This window comes from Neopelma chrysocephalum, unplaced genomic scaffold, assembly GCF_003984885.1.
Source record: "Neopelma chrysocephalum unplaced genomic scaffold, ASM398488v2 Primary Assembly neopelma1_26b, whole genome shotgun sequence".
Classification (NCBI taxonomy): domain Eukaryota; kingdom Metazoa; phylum Chordata; class Aves; order Passeriformes; family Pipridae; genus Neopelma; species Neopelma chrysocephalum.
The window spans coordinates 1,349,869-1,371,755 of NW_020897696.1; the positions used below are offsets into that span (position 1 = coordinate 1,349,869).

The following is a 21,887-nucleotide window of genomic DNA, read 5'->3' on the forward strand; positions in this document are numbered from 1 at the left end:
CAGGCAAGGTCAGAAGCAATTTGCAATCCCTATGGGCTGAAAGCTGCTGCTTGTCCTGCCAAGGGCTGGATAAACTTCAGCTACTACTGCTACAATAGAAATATTTGAAGCATGTCTCTCAGCCGCACACATCAGAGCCCAGCGTCCCCCCTCACACAGGCGCTGACCTCAGCTGGTGTTAGCATGTGAGGCTGCAGGCTGCCTTGGACAGAGGGAAGGGTGCTGCTTCTCTTGTTGCCTCTGCCATAGTGGCAGCAGCTTCTGGCAGAGGGGCTGGGCACACCAGCATGGCAACATCATCATCTGCTGCTGCAACCAGACCTGAGAGGAATGGCAAGTTATGTCTCAAACTCAGGAGGGCTGTGTGTGTAAATTTAAATGTTTGATGTTTGTCTTGCAGAACAGATTATTCATAATCGTTAATTGAGGGAGTGAGTGGGTGGGAAAAGGCACTTCTTTATACCATCAGCTTTGAAGCCAAACTGAGCTATTGACCTGTAACCTTTTCTCCTGCCTCTGGCACAGCATACAGCAAGTGCAAGCTCGTGTACGGTCAGGCAGAGGATCACAGCTGCCCTTCTGGGTTATGTTCACACAGGCAAAAGCAGTCTGTGACAATGACGTCCTCAAGGATCCTGGCCATATGCCACTGGTGCCACTCAGAGTGTTCCCATCCCCCTTCCGAATACACAAGCTTGCACGGTGTGGAACATCATCCTCCTAACAGCTGCCCACACAGACCCTAAAAAGTGCCTGCAGCTCCTCTCCACTGGCACCTCAACCTTTCTTGCTTGTTTATTGCCTGGACCAAGCTGGTCCCTGATAAATTGAGTTTGTGAGCCAGAGACTGGAGAAGGATATGGGCTATCTGTCCCCCATCAGGCACCAGGGGGGCTCCTGACATGCAGATAGGAAGAGTGGGGCCACCAGGAGGCAGATTATTGCACCCTCCCTAAGGCTCTGCTCTGCGCCTATGACTAATTCTTCACCTAAATTAGAACATGCAGACTCCTGCTGATGCACTTCCAATAGGACAGCCAAGCTTATTTTTCCTTAGCTTTTAACTACTGTACTTACTCTACTTTCACATTAACTCATGTCTGCCCTGCTTGCTGTTCATTAGTCTCTTTATTACCTCCTGTTTCATGACACTTAACTCCTCCTACCCCCATGCACACTTAAAGACTCGGTGGGTGGCAAACACCATGTTCACAGCACTGTGGGTGGGATAAGGTAAGTCTGTAGATTTTGCCCAGGAGCAAGTACATGTATAGGTGTAACAATCTTCCCTAGGCAACTCGTTCAGCAAGGATATGGGTTTGAACCCTAGCAATTAGGCATGCCTACAGCTTTTCCACTACCAGTTTGTACCTCCCAAAGTGTGATGTGAAAGTGGCATGGTGTGGTGCACACTGAGCGCTTACTGGTGCAGTATATGACCCCTATTGTGGTGCTTTAAACCCAACCAGTCAATAAGTACCACCAGCCTCTCACTCACATAGCCTGCCATCCCCACAGTGGGATGGGGAGGAGAATTGGAAAAAAACCCCCAAAACTGTGAGTTAGGTTTAATACTTGAAATAAAATAATAATAATAATAAAATAATAATTGTAACAAAAAAGAGACAAACAAAAGAGAAAAAAAAATAAAATCCAAGGAAGACAAGTGGTGCACAGCACAGCTGTTCACGACCCCGCTGACTGATACCCAGCCTGTCCCCAAGCAGCAATTGGCCCCTCCTGGGCAACTCCTCTAGTTCATATACAGAGCAGGATGTTCTATTGTTTGGAATACCCCTTTGGCCAGTTTGGGTCAGCTGTCCTGGCTGTGCTCCCTCCCAGCTTCTTGTGCACCTCCTTGCTGGCAGAGCTTGGGAAACTGGAAAGTTCTTACTTAGGGTAAGCACTAACTACAGTGTGTTATCAACATTATTCTTATGCTAAATCAAAAAATATGGCACTGCATCAGATACTAGGAAGAAAATTAACTTTACGCCAGCCAAAACCAGGACACCTACCAATCTATCATTGTCCCCAACTTGCAAATATGTTGACAGAGGCCCAAAACAACAGCTTATACCTGAAAGTTCACAAAAGTGTGAAGTACAGAAGTGTATTCAAGACCTTGCATACATCTGTTATAACTGCCCATGCAGAATTTCCAACATTTCCCTACTACTCTGCAACAGATGGGGAAAAAGCTGCACACTCCCAAGACTTAGCCCAGCTTGTTTTTTTCCTGAGCACTGAACTAGCATTACTTAAAAACAGGCCTGGCACAGTTTGCTCAGGGAGCTGACAGAGCTCAACCCAGGAGCTATAGAGCATGCTGTCAACAGAGTGTCAGCAGCATTTGCTGTGCCACACGGAGTGAAGCTGCAACATCCCCATGGACCATCTGACATGGAAACACAAACAAATTTCATCCACCTCCAGGAGCAAAAGGCTAGAAAAATTAATCTTTGGGTTTGTTTTCTTCCTCTTGCTAACCTCAGGCAAGGCAGTTACCATCCTGCTGCAACCTGTCATGCCAGAACCAACACCTGCCATCAGCAGCATACGTGCAGCCCACTGGTTTTTTTGTGAACTAATACGGCTTAATAACACAGGCAGCCACCAAAACTCCTCCCTTGTCCAAGTGAAGCTCCCCTATCAACCCAAGTAGCATCATGCATGCCACGTTCAGCTGGTACTGCAGGGTCCTGCATCAGCCTGCTGGCTCGTACCTCTCAGGAAGGCTGAGAAGGTCTAGGTCCCCACTCCCTCAATTGTCTCCACGCAGACAAAATAAAGTCAGAAGATTAACCCAGCATGGGTTTCATACCAGTATATATGCTTTAAATATGCATATATACATACATGCACACATGTATATATGCACACACATCAATCCTCCATGCCACATCTCAGTCCAGCACCCCTAGCATCAAAAATTATTACAAATAAAATTATTACAAATAGCTACAAAGTCAAGTACTCTGAGTCCAGACTGCACAAATAGCCTTTATATCTGTATTTCTTAGCTTTAGTCCTTACTCATATGCCTTTAGTCACATACTATTTTTACATAAATCCCCCACCTGTCTCAATGCCAATATTTCAAGCAATAGTCAGGGGCTATGCCTAGACAGTAGAGGTCTGGAAGACCTCTGCTTTACTTCTTGTAAAATGTCATAATGGCCCATCTTCGCGAACGAAGATTTGGGGAAAGGTCTTTTACCTTTCCAGCCTGCGCAATGGATTTTTTAGGTGGGACACAGCCTGCGCTGAACTGAGCCCACCCTTTAATCCTAAGGTTCATCTGCCGGGGCCAAGCAAGCTTGGACAATGGCAGTGAGGTCCTCAGGACGTAGGTTTGTTTAGAGTGTCCTTCTCATAGATGGATGGCCACACAGGGCTAACGGGTTCCATCTGCCCGGGAGGGACTGGGAATCGAACCCGTGGTCGCAGCAGTGAAAGTCCTGCACGCTAACCACTAGGCCACCAGGGGTCATAATGTGCTGCTAAAGAAGTGAACAATGTTGAAAGAAGAGTCATGGGCTCTTGTACCAAAAAAGGTTTCCATAGTGTCAGATTGCATCCATAACATTTGCACAGTTCCTGCAAAATGCCCATTACCTTGTTTAACGCCAGGCTTTGAAAATAGATACTTCATCTACTTCCAATTAATTACTCTGAAACATTTTTGGCCTACTCTGCTAGGACAGTAAGTACATACAACAAGAACCAAAAGCACAGGGCTATACTTAAATTAATCAAGTAGCATAAAAAAATGTTACGTACAAGTAATAACGGTTTGGAATTTTTTTCCTCAATTTCACAGTTTGTTTTGACCTTAAATAAATCTGCTTTTCAGTACAACAAGCTGCAAGCAAAGTTGGGTCAAAGTCAGAAAATCTCAGCTAGTATCATCAAAAATTCAAACATTTGGTTTTACTGTTTCCCAAAACAAAACTGTTTAAGAACATAGGTATCTAAATTTTGATATAAAAAGCATGTTTTAAATGGAAATTAAAAGCAATATTTTAGACTGCGTACTTTTACACCCCCTCCCCCCAAAAAAAAAGTAAATTGAAAGTAGCATACTTCAGCTGAAAAGAGGTTTTAGACGTGTCTTTCCTTATCCATTGAGAAGTGGCTCAGATGAGATGCCTGATGGCAGGTGAAGTACATCCTGCCTTGGATGGTGATGAGTTAACTTTCTGTGCTTCTCTGCTCCTTCCAAAAAGCTGCCTCTCATCACTGGGAAGATAAACACTGCATGGACATATACAACAGCAGCACTACCCAACAGCCAAACATAAAAATAACTACGTAGGTTCAGGTCTGAAGGGGACATGCAGTATATACCAGATAATACATGGAGCCTTGCAGTGTGAAAAGGAAACAGAGACTGACTACACTGAGTGACAAGGAGAAAACTTTTATCATTCTATGAACTTAAACTCAAGTAAAGGTCATACAGATGACCTTGACTTTGGCATTTATTCACTTTTGAAAGTACCGTTAGTATAATCAAAAACCACAGGACAGCATTAATATGTTGCTTCTAATATTGCTTTCTTAATATTTTACAACAAATATACTGAAACAACAGATTTTCTCTTGTGAAATGGGCTCTTTGAGCAACTTTTACATCTCTTTACTAGAGATAGTGCAATAACCCATCATTATTCCCCTTGCAGTCCTCCTCACAAAAGGTGAGGCAGATGGCTTCCAGCAGGTTTGCAGCCAGTTGCTGAGAAAGGCAATGCAGCCCTGAAGAAGGGTGACTTCTGGGGCAGTGCTCTTCAACCAGGCACTCTCCAGATTGCTCAATACATTGAGAGGTATTTATGGTCTAAGTGTGGAGGTAAAGTTGCAGTTCAGACCTGTCCCATGCAGCCACATCAGAAGTGGCTCTTGCTCCAGGAACTGGGACTGGTTACAGGATCAATGCCTGTGGTTTGATCCAAAAGCCATCAGACCACCTGGTCAAAGCCTGGCAGACTTGTGAACACCTTCAGGCAGGATCTTCCAAGAGAGAAGCATCAGGTGATTCTCACTGCAGGTTACTCAGGAACCAGGGTACATTCTCTGTAGTTCAAATCAAATGCACCTCTGCAATCTCTCAGCTCCCATGCACTTTCTGAACAGCAAAACCAAACACACATTAATCAAGCCTTATGCCTCAGCCATCTAGTGGAAGGTGTCCCTGCCCATAGCAGGGGTGTTGGAACTAGACGATCCTTAAGGTCCCTTCAAATCCAAACCCTTTTTTGATTCTATGATCTATCCCTTGGCACTTAGCCAACTTCTCCCAATTCTCTTCACCCCTACCTACTGACACTTCCTCTGCACTTCCTCATCTAGCAGGAAGAATTCTTCTGACCCATTACCCTGTGAACAGCGCACGTTAGATGGCTATTTCCAGCTACAAGTGACAGTAGCTGGAATCCTGATATCAAGAGTTGTCAAAGATGAGACCCTTCTGTGATGCAGAAAATGTGGACTCTGTTGCCAAAGCCACCATTACAAGTCACTTCAGGTCCTCATACCGTTGCTTGCTCTCTCACTGTTACTTGCTCATGTCACAAGGACTGCTTCTGTAGCCTGTTCCTCAGGCTGCTCTCCTAATTAGAAACCAATACCTTCCTGTAGCACTTCATTCATACTTGAAAGAACAACATTTGAAATACACTGGTGTAAATAACGTACCAAATAAAAGGAGAATTTAGTGTCAAGAAGTAAATAATCTGTTTGTGAAGCAAAGGCACAGAGCATTTGTTCATTATGAAGCAAGAGAAAGGGGGGAAAATGCCTTATGGCAGATCTGGTAGGCACATGGTTTGTGTCTTACTTTCTTTGCTCACTGCTATGAAAGGGTACAAAGTAAAATCCTGCAGTATATAGAACAGCAGTTAGCCTTCTAAGTACAATGTTATCCTTCTTTAGAGGAGGGGAGCTTAAGATTTTATGTTTGCCTTTGACAAGAATTTCTGTAGTGCTTTTATTTAAAAAAGGATTTTAATTGGATCTGTCTTTCCATCATTTTTAGTACTATGATTTACGCTGGTAAACCACATGGATCATAGAAGGGTAGTTTTGCTCTTGGTACCATTTGGTCAAAACAAATGTTTGCTGTATGCCTCAAACTGTGAATGAATGAAGGTATTAATTGAAATGTAAGGGTAATGATCCCAAAGCAGTCATTTGAGAAACCCCGTTTTACCTCTGGAGTGCTATTTGGTTGCCTAAGCAATGAAGTCAAGCACTGGCTGAAAGCTCAAGTATCATCCTGCAGCCTTTGGTTCGTGGAATCTAGCATGAGGTTACTGCTGCCTAACATGATGGCAAGTAATGCAACTCCCTTCAAGAGTCTCTGAAGTAAAAAGTGATGAATGCTCTAGGCACTTCACAAGCAGGCTTTGTGCCTTACTCTTGGGCAAAACTCCCATAACAACAGATGAAATAACATGTCAACAGACTTCACTCTTACTTAAAGCCCTCAGCAAAAGGCCATTCTACTTTACTCTTGTATGGATTCCAAGTCATAGGAGAGATGACAATTCAGCAGGAACAAGAAACCCTGCACAAGCTGTTTGACCATCACTCCCCTGAAGGGAGACAACACAGGCACAGATTGCCCTTCCTCAAGGTCACACCTTGCAGAAAAAATGTTTGCCAGGTAGGAAGACAGAGAAGGAAGTAAGGTTCCTGCCCTCTGCTCCAAGGGAAAGGGCCACAAGCAGTGCATTGGGTCACACTACAGGGGCTGAAGAAGGGGAAGAGGAGAGCAAAAGTTATCACTAAAGGTACTACAAAACACAGTCCAGAGACACGAACTAAGTGAAGCCAAAACCAGTGGTCCTGCAGCTAGGCAGTACATACTGCTTTCATGAAGAGTCCCAATGAAGTTGTCCCTCACCCGGCCAAACTCTTTGGCCCATGTCTGATCACAGTTCCAAATGCATACTGAGCTAAGTACACTGGGCTTGGGACAAGAAGTCACTTCTGTCCCCTTCATCCCCAGGACACTTAACATATTTGATGTACAGGTTTTTTGATCATGTTCTTTAAATCCTCTGCAGGTTGGATGAGAAGTAAGCAATTGGGTTTAACATGTTAAAAAGTTTTTAGAAGTCAAGGGGGCATAAAGAATGGGGGAATAAACAACAAAAAATACAACCAGCAGCCAGCTGCTATTTGCATACAAAAATATAATTTCTCTTTTTTTTCCCTGGAAAGTGCTGCTTCTGTGCTTAAGACCCAGGCAGATAGGAAAAGACTTTGCCAGGTCATCAGTTTCCCTCATTTGTGGGAGCAGAGAAAGGAGACTGCTGTGCAACCTTTACCAGCAGTTTTGCTGTCAGCTGAAGGACCCTACAGCTTACTCAGGGCCTTTGTTATAAATCTATTTCGGTTGGGAGTGGGGGCAGCTGTTAGTGCCATGATAGGAGCATACTTTAAGGCAGCGGTCATTTTGTGCAGTCATGTCTTCCATAATTTTGGACAAAGCATAAATGTTGTCTAAAAGAATTTAGGGCAGGAAGGAAGTCATGCCTCGTGAATTCTCCACATGGTACCAAGAGAATAGTGAAAGCATTTTGAAGTGCAGCAGCCACTGTCACACCTCAGAGACTCTCCAGACAAGCCAAGAGAAAGAGTCATTTGTGACAACCACTTTTCTGGATTTGGAAGTACAAGTAGTGAAAGTTACCAAGCTCTTGAAAACAAAGTAAGTATGCTCTGTTTCCAAGGTTTCCTTCAGATTGACTCTCCTGGCAAACAGAAAAGATCCCAAAGCCAAGTAACTCTACTCAACCTCTAGCTCATCCTGCGTGCTAGAAGGATTACGTTATGGCTTACTTCAGCCGTGCCCTAAGCCCATTTAAAACTTCACACCCTCATGCATGGCATAAACTCTTTGCATATTCCTTTAATTCACAATTTTCTCACAAGCTTGCTCAGCTATTTCCTGACAACTCCCATGAGTCATTTGGTGGGTTTTTTCCATGTAGTTCAAGTCAGTCTTTGAAACATGAAGTGTCTCAGAAAATTCACATTGAGGAACTGATCATCAGTGCAGAGTCACCCACACACCTCATGCTTAGGAGGCAAATTCCATGCATGATGACGGTTTCTAAATCCCTTATCAGAATAAAGGTGGGGCCTCAGCAATGTTTTGTTTATGTTATCAAGACAACAAGCAGGTTTAAAAAACAAACCAAAATGACCTTTGAAAGCAAGACTGCTCATTTTAAAGCTAGATTAATGATCTTTAGTGTAGAGATCAACTCTTTGTTTTAGATTTGCATAATCCATATGGTGGTCTGGCTCTAGACACTATCCCAACAAAATAGTAACAAAAATATTTTAGAAAAGGCTGAGCTATTCAAACTCATAAAGTATTATATTTTCAAACCAAAAATGTGATTTGGTTGTGCTTTGATTTACCAGCTGCATTTCTCTCAAAGCTTATTTGGCGAAGCCTACAAAGTAGATGATTTTATCCCAGATGAGGTCTGTTTGTCCTTTTGTTTCCCCAGCACAAAGCTGCAACATAGGCTACAGATATGCAGATGAAGGAACTGCTAAAATAAGCATTCCAGAGCTATTGAACAGCTCTGGATATCAGCCTCCCTGATAAATGCATTGGGAGCAGTGAAGTACAACCATACAGCATATATCAGTTTATGATACCTACCAAAATTCCTTAGACCTTAACAGGGATATAAAAAAAGTCATGCCATTGATTAAAAACACATACCTTTGACAGTGGCAAAGTTATTTAATCATATTTTGGAGAGAATCAGAGCTTTTTCCTGAGGACAATCTTGTGTACTATCAGGAGAGGCATGTAGGGAAACTCTGTGTGGAATAGAACTGTTTGAATTGGCAGGACAAAAATTAAATGGAAAGACATCTTCATCCTTTGCTTATCTCTGTTTCACTGACCTTTTCTTTCAGAGGAGGGAAAAAAAGTACTTGGGTCTGTGAAGAAATATTTGGAACAAGGATATCCTGCAAGTGAAAAGAAGTTCTACAATTGGGAAAGGCAAAAAACCAGCCAGTGTAACCACAATGCTGGATTTCCTATGGAGATAACCATCATTGATGCACAAAGCTCCTGTGTTCCTTCAATTAACATACTGTAGGTGGAAGCCAAAAACACTGGATAATGGTAAGTTTCACTTTCTACAAAGTCAAAAGCTGTTTTAATAGAAGTGTAGCTGCCTTTCTTTTCAGTTCCACAAGAAAATACTCTCTTTCTCAGTGACTGACTGAACACCCACATTGTTCAGAAGCCAGGCAGAGTGCTCCTTGTTCAGCTTGCTTGCAGTATGTCATAGCATCAAAGTTAGCAAGAGCTCGTATCCTGGGTAGGGATAATGCTGCAAGTCTTGGTAGTAAATGGATTTGCACTGAATGTATTGCCAGGAGGATTTCCTCTGGGAAAGAAGGGAAAGGCTTATCTCTAGCAAAAAATGGCCCAGGGGATCAGTACAGCCTATTGGGGTGCAGCACATAAGTACGAAGACATGAACAACTTGGTCCATGCTGCCATTAGAGGTGAACTTTTGAAGATCGCACTGGTCATTTCTCATATATAAGGGAAATTTCTAGATGCCAGCAGGAAAAATTCAGCATCTCCTACGGACAGTATAAGACATTTTAGGAGGCCTTGTACCCCACCACTCTGAAACCTGCACAGGTTCCTGACTTCACACTCCCCATTTGCTGGTCCATGGCACCATAGCAGCCAAGTTTCCCTGCAAAGGGCAATGCCACAGGTAAGGGCTTAGACAGTGAAAGGCAAGGAAGTTAAGAATGCTACTGACCTAGACATTTAATGAACTATTTCTTCTCTTTGTCAGCCTGACTAACACACAAACATATGGCATGTCTATGCATTACCACACACCTGCTCTTCAGCATTTGAAGTCCAGATGGCCCTTGAGGCAAGAATTACATCATGCAGAACAAAGTGCAAACTCCATGCCATTATAAACATCTTATCAGTAATAATACCAAATTGGATTTGAACTACAATCTTAACTTTGCTCCTTAGCTTTGACACCCAAAGAACAGTTGTAGAAACTACATTCTTACACAGGTGATAGTAAAGATAAGGAAGCACATTTATGATGTAATTAAATAAAACATGCTGGTCTCCCAGTAATGAACCAATTTCTAATCATCCTGGAATTGTCTCACCTTGTATGTGCTGCTTGAACACTTGTTTAAGGTGGTGTCAGGGTGCTTTGTCAGTAGGACATGGTTGCCAATAGAAACTTAGCAGCAGAAACCTGAAGAAAGGCTTGCATACCTGTCCCAGTCTTTAGCATTGTATTAATTCTTGAGAAAACTATTTTAAAAGAAAACAACCGTGCCATTTTGAAAGGGGTCGGGCTGAAAGAAATCAAATAAGAACTTGGAATTGATGATTCCATAAGAAACATAAAAGATTTTTTTCCACTTGTTACTGTTTTGAAAAAAGAATACACTTTCCAACTTCCAGCATCAAACAGTCACAATGTAAGGGTTTTTTCTGGCTTCGTTTGATAAAGGACAGGAAGAATCTCAAAGTTTTCTTGAAATACCTTAAGATCTCAAATCCAACCTCATCTCTTCATATTTTTTCATGAATCTTTTAACAGAGGTCCTTTCCCAGAAGCCATACTAGTTTAGGGTTTAATCCTTGCCCTTCACCACATTGTTTTCCTCATCCTTTGCTGTTTCCACTGTAAATGAGTCATGGCTCTTTATACCCCTTTTAAAGAAGATAAGTGCATAAATAACCACCAAAAATGTGTCCTGCCTAAGTATGTCAGTTATACAATTAAACATTTTCTCCTTCTCGTGATGTGTTTTATTGAGGTATAAATCAGGACTACGAGGCAATTTAGCACAGACAGGAATTTTATGGGGTGGGGGTGCAGATCCCCTGGGCTCGTCTGGAAAATGAGAAACATACTCATAGATGATACAGCTTGCAGGGTGCAAGATTCACAGGAGCTAGAGAGCACTCTGTCTAGACTGAGATTTAACTTTCTCATTTAAATCAAGTGAAATAGGACTGTTCTGGATGCAACTGCATTAAACCTTTCTGTGTTGGATTAAGGAGCTTTTTGCAAAGCCAAGTCCCACTGAAGAAATTGTGTGGGCAGAATGGATTGGTGCCAAATCATAGGGACTAAGCAGGAGCTGAAAGGTAGCAAGTATCTCCCTATGTTTAGCAAGGTTTTAGCTGCACTCACTCTCTTTCTTTCACTAAGCAGAAACTTTCCCTTCTCTCCTGCTACTACAATGGGTAGAGAAATGTTTGCGGCAGACTTTACTTTCTTCTACTCAGGACTCTCTGCTGCAGAGCCTCCTCATTTCTCTCTAGGAAGGTATAAATTGAGGTCAAATGAGGAACCTTGGCTTGCTTGCATCTGGAGTGTGCCTGGTAAGAGAAAGCAGGATTCAGATACAGCTTTTTTCTTACTCTCAGAAACTGACCAAACCCATCTCCCTGCACCTTGCCCAAAATGCCAAGTCACTGTGATGGAAGGGAAGTCTCTGCCTTGCAGTGCTGCCCAGCAGGAGTGAAGTACACATCTCATAGCCCACCAAAGAGAGGAACAGGATCACTCCATCCTCAATCAATGGAAATGGGACAATCACATTTGTCTCGGTGTCCACCCATGCAGACATCCCCTCCCACCACATCCCCCAACTGCATACTTGGGATTTACAGAAGGAAATGCTAGAGGGTTTTATTTCTCCAGCCAGTCCTGCACCCAAGGATCTGGGGCATTAGCATCCTAACCTCACCTAACAAAGACAAGTAGCCTAGGTTCTTGTCTCTGCAGTAAATGGAATCTGGTGTTAGACTCAATAAGCCCCTGAAGACACTTCACTCTCAGCATCTCGGCTAGGCAGGATACATTTCAGCCTTCCTTCCCAGAGAAATGTAACTTCTACCTAGCACTAGCATCTTCCAAAAAACAAATGACTAAGCTCTGCCTGCACGGTAATGTGGCAAGGGCAACATTTTCCTCTCTGGGCGCAATCCACCTCACACTTGGATTCAGGAGAGCTGCATAACTAAATTGTTGTCCTCTTAGCTGCTTATCTGGAGGCAGATAGCAGAAAGACACAAGTTAGTAACAAACTGAAACAAGTCTGCAGGCTCAGATGACCCCCAGTCGAGTTACATTTGAATCAAGCACTACCCTCTTGACATGCAACACCTTAGAGTACACAGCATTAATTTTTTTTCCTTATGAGCTTTCCACTGTCCAGCACTGCCAGCTTATGATACATTTTCTGGAGTACGAGACCAAGAATACATGCTGGTTTCTACAGCGCCTCGCCAGCTCCCATATTTTGCAAGAATTCCAACATTCAATTATTTGTATATCTTTTTAGAGAAAAATACATTTTTTTTTACTCAGACCTCAGTGCTTTATCTGGTTCTGCAGTTCAGACAACAAAACTACTCCACCTGGTTTGTGCAGACAGCACAACATGCCCTTCCGGAGGATGTCCTCTCCCAACATACCATCTTAGATTTTCTCTCCACATTCTCTGGTGCTTTGCACTACAGTAAACTGAGCTGCTGTGTGACACTTGTCCGGCAACTCATCCCCAGGCCCTGACCTTCCGCACTAGATCCTTGGTATTCAGCTGAAGAGATACACCCTGTGTAATTGGTAGGGTTTCCAGACAATACCTAATCACAGGTTTGCATCAGCAGAAAGTTCTGAATCAGGCTTCAGTAGCCTTCTGACCAAAGGCTAAAAAGGGGAGAGGCCCCTTGCCAAGAAGGGAGGAAAACTGCAATCAATACCTGTATTAAAATCCAGACCATAAGAGTGGAGGAGTTAGAAGAAGTCCCTGTAAAGAGGGTGAGAATTAACAAGAGAGTGCAGTACCTTTCAACCATCTGTTTTGTTTTGTACTTTAAGGTACAGTAAAACATATTTATACCCAATTCCTTAGTTTACAAGGAAAGCAAGTTGCCTTAAAGGTTTTAAACTCGTCTCAGCTGAGCAGCAGTTCTCCCAGCCTGGATTTTGGGGATTACATCTCATGCCATGAATAACACTTTTATTCATTTTTCCATCTACAACCTCTACCTCCAGTTGACAGAAATGGTTGTTTTCATCTCCTTTGAAATACAGAAAGATGAAGGCCTGAAGTAGCAACTGCCTAAAATATACCCAATTACAGAGATGCTGTGCACAGGTCTTTAGATTAAAAATCACCATAGAGAAATTTGGATATAGTGTCCAATGAAGCAGTAAGAAAAACAGAGTACCTTGTAATGGATCTTGAAGAAAATACCAAGTACTTAGATTTTATATTTATTTATTTTTAAGGAAAAAAATTAAGAGCTTTAGACTAACTTAGCAGTGGAGGTAGAAAATATACAAGCTATATAGCAAGTTTTATATTCTTTCCATTTGCTTCCCATGTGCTGTGCAAGTAGCTACTTCAACAACATACATTCACCACAGTTTATCTAAGGGAAGCCTGGCCTTGGGAGCAGCTCCTGCATTTGCTGTTCTTTAATGCAGCAGTAAGGCCTCAGGGACAACTCACAAGCTTGAAGTCCATCCCCTGATAATCCTCATGCAAAATAGAGCAGCCCTCAGGGGATGCTGGCAGACAAAATGAATAGTAGTAAAAAGCCTAAGCCTCCTCTGTTTTATGCCTGCATCCAACCCAGTAACTCCTAGACTGCAGCCAGGTACACGTTTAAAGCCAGCTTAATCCTCCCTCCTTTCCAAGTATGACAAAATGCAAGTGAGGCACATCTCAACCTCCAGCCAACTGGAGAGTTAAGAGAAACAGAGATACAGAGATTTAGCTGTAGTTTACATTAGAGATTAATACATCCTTGACCAACTGGAGAAAGTACCACCGAATTAGCAAGGGTAAGTGCAGAAGGGACAGCAGAGATCTAGATGACATGGTTATCAGCTGTTGAGAAACCTGGTATTTAAGGGCTGGGCTCTTCCAGTGACTCCTCATAACATTTTTTTAATATCACCTTGGCCAATTAAAGATAACCTCTAGTTGTTTTGTTTCACTGTTGTGTGAGGTTACCACAGTGTGTATCAGAATCACCAGGATTCACCTAAGAAACAACCAAAGTAAACACTCTTTGCACCAATATATAGCCTGTTTTTTTGGATGGCTATTTTATATAAACCCCAATTGCACAAGCACTGTTACTATTCCTTTAGAGATGGGGTATCCAAAGTAGCTAACTAAATACAGATACATACAAAAGGGCTGGAATAGATCAGGGCCAACATTAAATGCTTAGAACCAATACTTTGATGGTCAGAAGCAGTCAGACACCAGGGAGAAGCCAGGGAGAAACCCCTTTTGCATTTCTCAATTTTCAACTGACTGAAGCCATTAGATTCGAAAAGCACGAAGAGAAAACCAGAAAAAAAAGCGCCTTCCTTTCACAGTTTCTCTAATGTAACCTAAGCCAGAAAAACCTCAGATTTTCACAAGAAAGACGGCTCTACAACATACTCAGCAATGCAAACAGTTTAGCGGAGCACAGCAAGGCAGGACACCCCGAGGGCCACCCTGAGAGCCGCCCGCACGTGAGCCGGCGCATGCAGGGAGACAGGACCAGCCACCACACCTGCAGGCTGGGCTCAGACCCAGGGTAAACATTTGCCTCTCACAACAAAAACAAATGAAAGGCTTTGGGTTGCCCCAAATGAACATAAATATTTTTCTCTAGAAATTCTTCTGTTTTGTTTTTTGGATTTTTTTTTTTCTTTAAACTAACAAAGAGCAGGCAAGAAGTGAAGGGGCTCGCTGAAAGCATCTTAAAGCTTTATTTGCTTTAATACTAAAGCAAGAGGCTCTAGCATCCACTTAAGTCCCATGAATATATGCATTCCTTATTGGCAGCATTAGAATGTCACTGAAGAACAGATTCACTCATCGGCCTACAAATTATACTGTCTTTGCTCACCATGTCTGTTCATTTCCCAGAATATTTTTAAGGAGCCTTATTTTATTCTTTTTCTCCCTTCTCTCATTTATGACATTTTCGTATGCTTATGATTATTTATTTGGCATGGCATTTTGATGTAAGGGAACAGCCAAGCCCTGCATGCATACATAGCACAGAATTTCCACTTTAAGAGAGCTGAGTTCTGTAATTTATAGATGGCACAAAAAACTAACTTAAGGAGTGAATAACCTTAAGCCTAGAAAAGTTGAGAGGTGTTATCCGTGTATGGCTTTTAGCAAGACAAATCAAAGTTATATCATCAACTTCAGCTTTAGAAAACTTTTGCCTTTGGCCCTGATCCCAACATTACATCTTGAACCTCTTTCTGCTACTGAACCTGAAAAAGCATCCTAGCCATATGCAGCTGGCCTGCTCGAGGGGACTGCAATGACACCAGCAGTGCCATTCCAAGCCTGCTCAAGGGGAGCTAGTAAACACGTAAAGTGGCTTGTCTTAGGCTTTCTGTATGAGAGCTTAGAGATAAACATAGCTCAGTAATTTCCTCTCAGAGGCCCAGAACTTCTCCCAGACCCCACTGGACTTCTTTTATGGTCGAGCCCAAAGCCATTTGCAAATAGCAGAAGGTTTTAGTCTCCTCACTGAGTTGCAGAACTTACCTTATGGTTACAAGCACACCTACTTATCCAGCCGAGCAGTAAACAGAGGCACACTTCCTTTCATCACACAAAGGATGATGGCAGTAACGTGGGCCATGCATGCCTGCCTGCCTGCCTGCCTGCCCACAGCTATGCAAACCCTAGCAACTACAGACACCTGGAAAAAGAACTGCTAGCTGCTTCCCTCCCTGTTAATGAAGCACTTGAGCTACAGCCGTTGTTTATTCAAGAACCTAATAAGGGATGACTGTGGCTATTTTCCACTTAACATCATTAGTTAAACAGAAATTGATTGCAGATGGAGGACAGCCATTGTGTTTTATTACCAGTGATTTGTTTCCTGGCATTTAGGGGCAGGTCTAGGTTGGCAGATCAGTTCACTTAAGCTGCAGACACTGCAAGGTGTGGCCACAGTCTGTGTTTACAAGCCATTATCACAGCTCATTTTTTGGCTTTATTCAACTTCAGGCATGTCAATAAGTCTTAAAGGCTCTGTGTGAGGGAAATGAGTAGAGCTTGGTTTGTTTGTTACCAGTCAAAGATTGCTGGCGTGTTTTAACTCTCTCTTAATAGAAAAACTATTCACTACAGGCAATACTTGCTTTCAACAGAAGTCTTCAGCAGCTTTAAACAGAGATGAGCAAAAAAGGAACCTAAATGGCTTTTATATCTTTTAAGTCTTTCAAGTGAAACATGAAAGACAGCGCCAACCCACACAGTTTAATTTGGCTGGGTCTTGCTGCTCCCTCTATGCTGTACCAGACCAGACTGGTGGAACTACACCTGCAATAACTGGGATGCAAGCTTGAACTCTGTCAGGCCCATCTTTCTGCATTAACACTGCATGCAAAATCCCACTCAAAATTTTCAGCTGGTGCCTATTAAAAATGAGATCAAGCTAATTAAAACAAGCAATGGGTGTTCTATCTAGCAAATATCTTCAGGAATCTTTACTGGTTCCCAGAATGTGGTAGGAAACAATTCAAAATACCACAGCTGAAAATCTTCTCTGGAGTTTGTCTCAGATTTTTTGACATTAGATCTCCCTGTTCCCTGACTTTTCCCCTTTGCTACTCAAAGGACAGGTGCCCCAGGTTCCCATTCTGCAAGGTACAGCATACCCTCCATTTACATGGACTTCAGCAAATGACAGCATTGGTAGGGTCTTGTAGGACCTGATTCTCAGCAATAACTATACAGTATCTATAGAGCTATTATAAGAAGTTCCTGCCACATCTCTTTCACCGTGTGTTTTCACCATCTGACAGAGCTTCCCTACCCAGCCTGACAACTGGAATACATAGGAACCACCATATTTGAAAAAACTACTTATCCTTCTAATTCATGTAAAACCAGCTGCCTTGCTAAGATACAAATAACTTAGCAGCTTCCCCAAAGGAGAAGCTTCTCCCTAACCTCTACCAGTTACATAGAATATCACCAAATGATAGAATATGCTGAGTTGGAAGGGACCCATAAGGATTATTGAGTCCAATTCCTGGCCCTACACAGGACACCCCAAGAATCATACCATGTGCCTGAGAGCATTGTCCAAATGCTTCTTGAACTCTGTCAGGCTTAGTGCTGTGACCACTTCCCTGGGGAGCCTGTTCCTCAGGTCTGAAAATTTATAGCCCTTCCAGTGACTTCTAACCCATCCCTACCATAAAGCCATCAAATACCTGCTGGTACCCAGATTACCACTAGGACAGATAAACTCGAACAAAGAGATTGATCAATTGTCCTTCCAGGCTCCCCATGGTTCATGTGACCAATTGCTGCCCAGAACCTCACCATCCTCATTCCCCGTGAAAGCTACACTTTCATAAAGCCCAGAGACAGCAAAAGTGTACTTACCTATTTCTTTACCTTTCCCCTCCCAACAGAAAGTTTCAGGGATAATGTTTTCAGAGTTACTGAGACCAGTTGCAAAAGGCATTCCATAGTGCCATATATAGCAGCTGATGTAGTTAATGCAGAACATAGATGGTAATATTTTAAACACAAAGCTCAATATTCTGCTGACCCTCCCTAATGTTATGTTACATTTCAATCTAACATCTGACTGATGACCCAAACTTGGATCAAATTTTCCGTGGGTAAAAATTATGCAGGGCATGTTTTCTAGCAAATCTAGTTGGCTAAATACCCCCAAGTTTTCTTTCACATGGCTATCTTCTACGCAGAACAATGGTGAATATCAAGTGTGACAATGGCAATTTTTTTCTCATGTGACCAATTTTATATTATTCCTCAAGAATAAGCACCATCATAAATAAATTCTTAATTCTCAAGACTAAAAAGTCTATCTGATGTCACAATCTACACCGTTTGGTATCATTCATGGATGTGTTAGCACTGCCTCCTGGGTGAGCTTGTACAGTGGTATGGCATTTGTTAGCTTGTTCAATAGCACTACAATCAACTTGTAAATTCAGATTTCATGAGAGACAGTTTTTGGTCTTAAGCAGCAGGACTGCTGGCAGCACTGTGTATGTTGTGTGCAATTGTGTGTGGTGTTTTGTGCAATATCATCTGCAACATTTTATTTTAGACCATGCCCCCTGTCCTCCCCAAAACGTGACTGGACTCTTTAAGGGCGAGAATAGATTTTACAGTGGATGATTGCAAGCTGTAACTTCACGGGGCCTCAAAATAAAACTCCATCTGTAGAGAAAGAAAAAAGAATCAGCTGCAAATACAGTAAGATTAATGCATTATTCATCTGCTGGCAAAGCACACCCTGAGAAAGCGGCTAATTAAAAAGGATTTGTGAAAAGTCACGTAGGATTACCTCCACTAAAAGCAGTGGCAAGACATTTAGGTTATCAGTGATTTTTAAAAGTTCTAATTAAGATTCTAGAAAACAGAAGTCATACCAAAAAATTGAGTCCTTCAGCTTCATCTGCACTGGAAATATGCTCTTCACATTAGTTCTGCAAGCATTTATAGCCTTAAGAAACTTAGAAAAGCCAAGACTAGTGTTCTATTATCTCAATACTCTAAATCCTCTTCCTATAAACTGTCATGGTAATGACTTCCATTTACATCAGTGACATGGTCTGATGAGGGAAGGTGGTAACGTTCTGCTGATTTTATCAGCTGAAGCATGTGATGCGCAGGACTTGTTTCCCAGCAAATTAAACTAGCAACCAAATTAAGGAGCTCAAATGCCAGCTCTGCTTTTCTGACAGCAGCAGATATTAATTTTGCCCAAAACACATGGTGTCAAGTTTTTCAAGAGAAAACTAGAAAATTAGTTGGAGGACACTTCCTTTTCCATCTCTTGGCCATTTGAGGACACTGCTGTGCACTTCAGAAACGGGGTTCGTACACCTGGTTTTACCTGCTACCAATAAAAGCTAGCTCTTCCCTTGCATGCAGGGAAGAGTTCGCTTACAAAACATCTCTAGCATGATCAAAATTGCATCTAACAACACAGAGAGATAGATGTGTTTTCAGAAGTAGGCGTCCTTCGGAGTGCCATCTGTAAGAGATACAGATTGTGTCGCTGAGTGGGGACCCTCCTGTGGAAACAGCTCAGGTGGTCCCTCAAGCCAGTCTCAGTCACTCACAAGTGACAGCATCCATGCAGGAAAGCTGCGTTCCTACACTTTGGACGATCACCGGACCTCTTGCCTCAGATTCAGAGCAAAAGAAGCTGCATTGTCAGGGCCATCCCAGCCAACATTCTGGCTGAGGAACAGTGAAGGGGTGGTACACAAGAATAAATTCAACAGCTGATCCTTACAGAAAACACACACTGTCATGATAGAGCCTCCTGCTTGGAAATTGAAGTGCCTTACATCCCTGAGCCCAAAAGGGTAGAGAACCTCCCTTACAGAAGCAGCAAGAAATAAGACAAAGAACTCTTTTCCTTTGCTTGGTAACAACCAAGAGAGATACTTCATGGTTTTGTAATGCCCTGAGAGGGCAAAAGTAGCTGCACACACAGATGTGGTTTGGTGGGATGAATAATGATGTGCATTTATATTTTGGATTACTGAAAGATGATGACTAGAGAGGGTCATCAGCCATGAAGTTCAGATCCAGGTCTGAAACAGCTCCAAGCATTTAAAAGTACAGGGTGCCAGGCATGGGGCTTGGGTTTTGCTTTGGGATATTGGAGAGAAAGCGGTCAGCTATAGCGTTTAGCTCTGGAATCATTCCCGAGTTTGTCTAGATTCATGGCCTTGGCTTGGACCCATTAGTGGTAACAACTGTGAGGGAAAGTGCAAGGGAGGAAGAAAAGATAAAACAATGGCATAAATTCCAGTAGCTCCTGGAAGAAATACATTTGACCTTTATTATCTACTAACTTCTAATGCTGATGCTTAGCTCTGGTTTTTGCTTTTAAAATACTGTCCCTGGCAGAATGGAGTCCAAAGAGAAAATAGCCTCTGGAAAAAGTGTGAGACTCTGGGGAGACAGTTATTTTCTGGCAGTTTCACAACCACCCCTGCACTTCTAATGAAATTTCATTTGTCAAATTCAGTGCAACTTGGTGACAAGCCAAGCTTATTCTGCCTGCCTTTTAGCATAGAAACATCTTTTTGGTCTCCTGCTCCCAAGCAGTGCCTTTATTTCATTTGAGATAAAAAGAGTTGCAGCTTGTAGCTAAAAAGCTAGCCTGAAGCTCTCATGAACACCATTTCTTATTTTAATATGAAAAATGAGTTAAAATTTTGCACTGCTGTTAACACCATGCATAATAAAGCATGCTCCTCACCAACAGTACTTCAAAGGGAAATATATACAGCTTTGGCAAAAATAAAACGTAACCCACAACTGGTTATGATTTTCTATGGACTCACCACTGTCTGGGATGAGGCCACCTAACAGGAGTTTGGACTCAACATCCTTCCAGCATAGGATGAAATTTGTAGCTTCTAAAGGGGGAATGGATCTTACTTCTTATTGATGTTTTTTAATATGTGAGGCATGGTTTGTCTACATGGCTTGCGTTACATTCCGGTGGTGGGTAAAACAGCTAAGCTATTTTGTCTTCTCCTGGTTAAAATACTACTTTAAGCCAGTTGAAAGTTTTTGCATGTTAAGGTCTTAGAGGAGAGCTGTCAACAGAAAGTCACAGGTTTTGGTTGGATTCAGGGAGAAGGAGAATTAATTAAAAAAAAAAAAAAGAGCGCAAACAAACTCATCACATTTCACCCATTGTTCGGGAAAAAAGAAGAAGAAAAAAAGACAGTGATTTATTTTAGACAGCCTGAATAGCTGGAGACAGAGAGCTAAAATATGGCAAGGAAATTGCTACCCTAAACAAGTTCCTTTGAGCAATTTGTTGAGTTGGGTTTTTTTCCTGCCTGAGTTATGAGCCCTTGGAATGCACATACCATTGAATTGCTTGGTAATTTGCACAAACATGTCTTCCTGAGGTCCTAAAGACACTGTATATCCCTGAGTGGAAATATTAATGTGATAGAGAGAGACAAGAGTCTGACTGTTTGCTAGAGTCTGGCTACCTAACCTTTTCAGTAGGTATGAGACATTCTGGCTTCCCCCATGAAACACATCTATCCTGCAACTAAGACACATGTGCTGTCATGCACACAACAGTGAACATGAGGATATATACATGAGGGCCCACTTGCCCTTCACTGAAGCTTGAAACTTCTGTTCTAAACTACCCAAACTCTCACAGAAGCATCATTGTTGTGGTATCAAATACCTCCTGGCTGCACATCAGGTGGTGTGACCATCTCTATAGTATTGGGTCCCTTCTTTCTGACAGAAACGTTGTTTGTGCAATGAGATGTTTTCTTTTGCCAAAGATGTTTGTTTGTGTTTACATCTAAAATACAAATATAACCATAATTATAAACATAAACACACCACAGTTTGATGGGATGAGATTTGGGGGGTGGTTTTGGTGTCTAGTTGCCATGTTCTGCACAAAGCCTGTGGTTTGCAGCCTGAGAACCTCAGCCTGCAGACACTGAACCTTGTTTTCTCTTTCATTTAGCTCCAAACTGCTTATTAGGCTTTTTGTGCCTAATACACATTAAATACTGTTCTTACATTAATCTTGTTCACAACAACCACATGCCACAAGAGGAGGCAACGAGGACTATACTGCTCTTTTATAAAGAGGGCCAATGGCTAAATCTTATTTCTCGGACACCAGAAGAGAGAGCTCAAATGTTTCTTTGCCTGATGTGAAACAAACTGGTGCTTGACCATGGTTTCTCAAACTCCTAGGAGGCTGCCTTAGCTGCTTTGTTACATGTTATCCAGGA

General features: G+C 42.3%; 1 protein-coding gene across 5 annotated transcripts in view; it reads right to left on the reverse strand.

Moving 5' to 3' along the window:
* The window catches only part of TMEM170B (transmembrane protein 170B), a 99,650-nt gene extending 82,079 nt beyond the window's left edge, over nucleotides 1–17,571 (reverse strand). For all 5 annotated transcript variants that reach the window (XR_003533114.1, XR_003533113.1, XR_003533112.1 and 2 more), the window contains exon 1: nucleotides 17,491–17,571. The gene's annotated coding sequence lies outside the window, so the exon portion shown is untranslated. The remainder of the gene's footprint in view (nucleotides 1–17,490) is intronic.
* Between the last annotated feature and the right edge of the window lie 4,316 nt (nucleotides 17,572–21,887).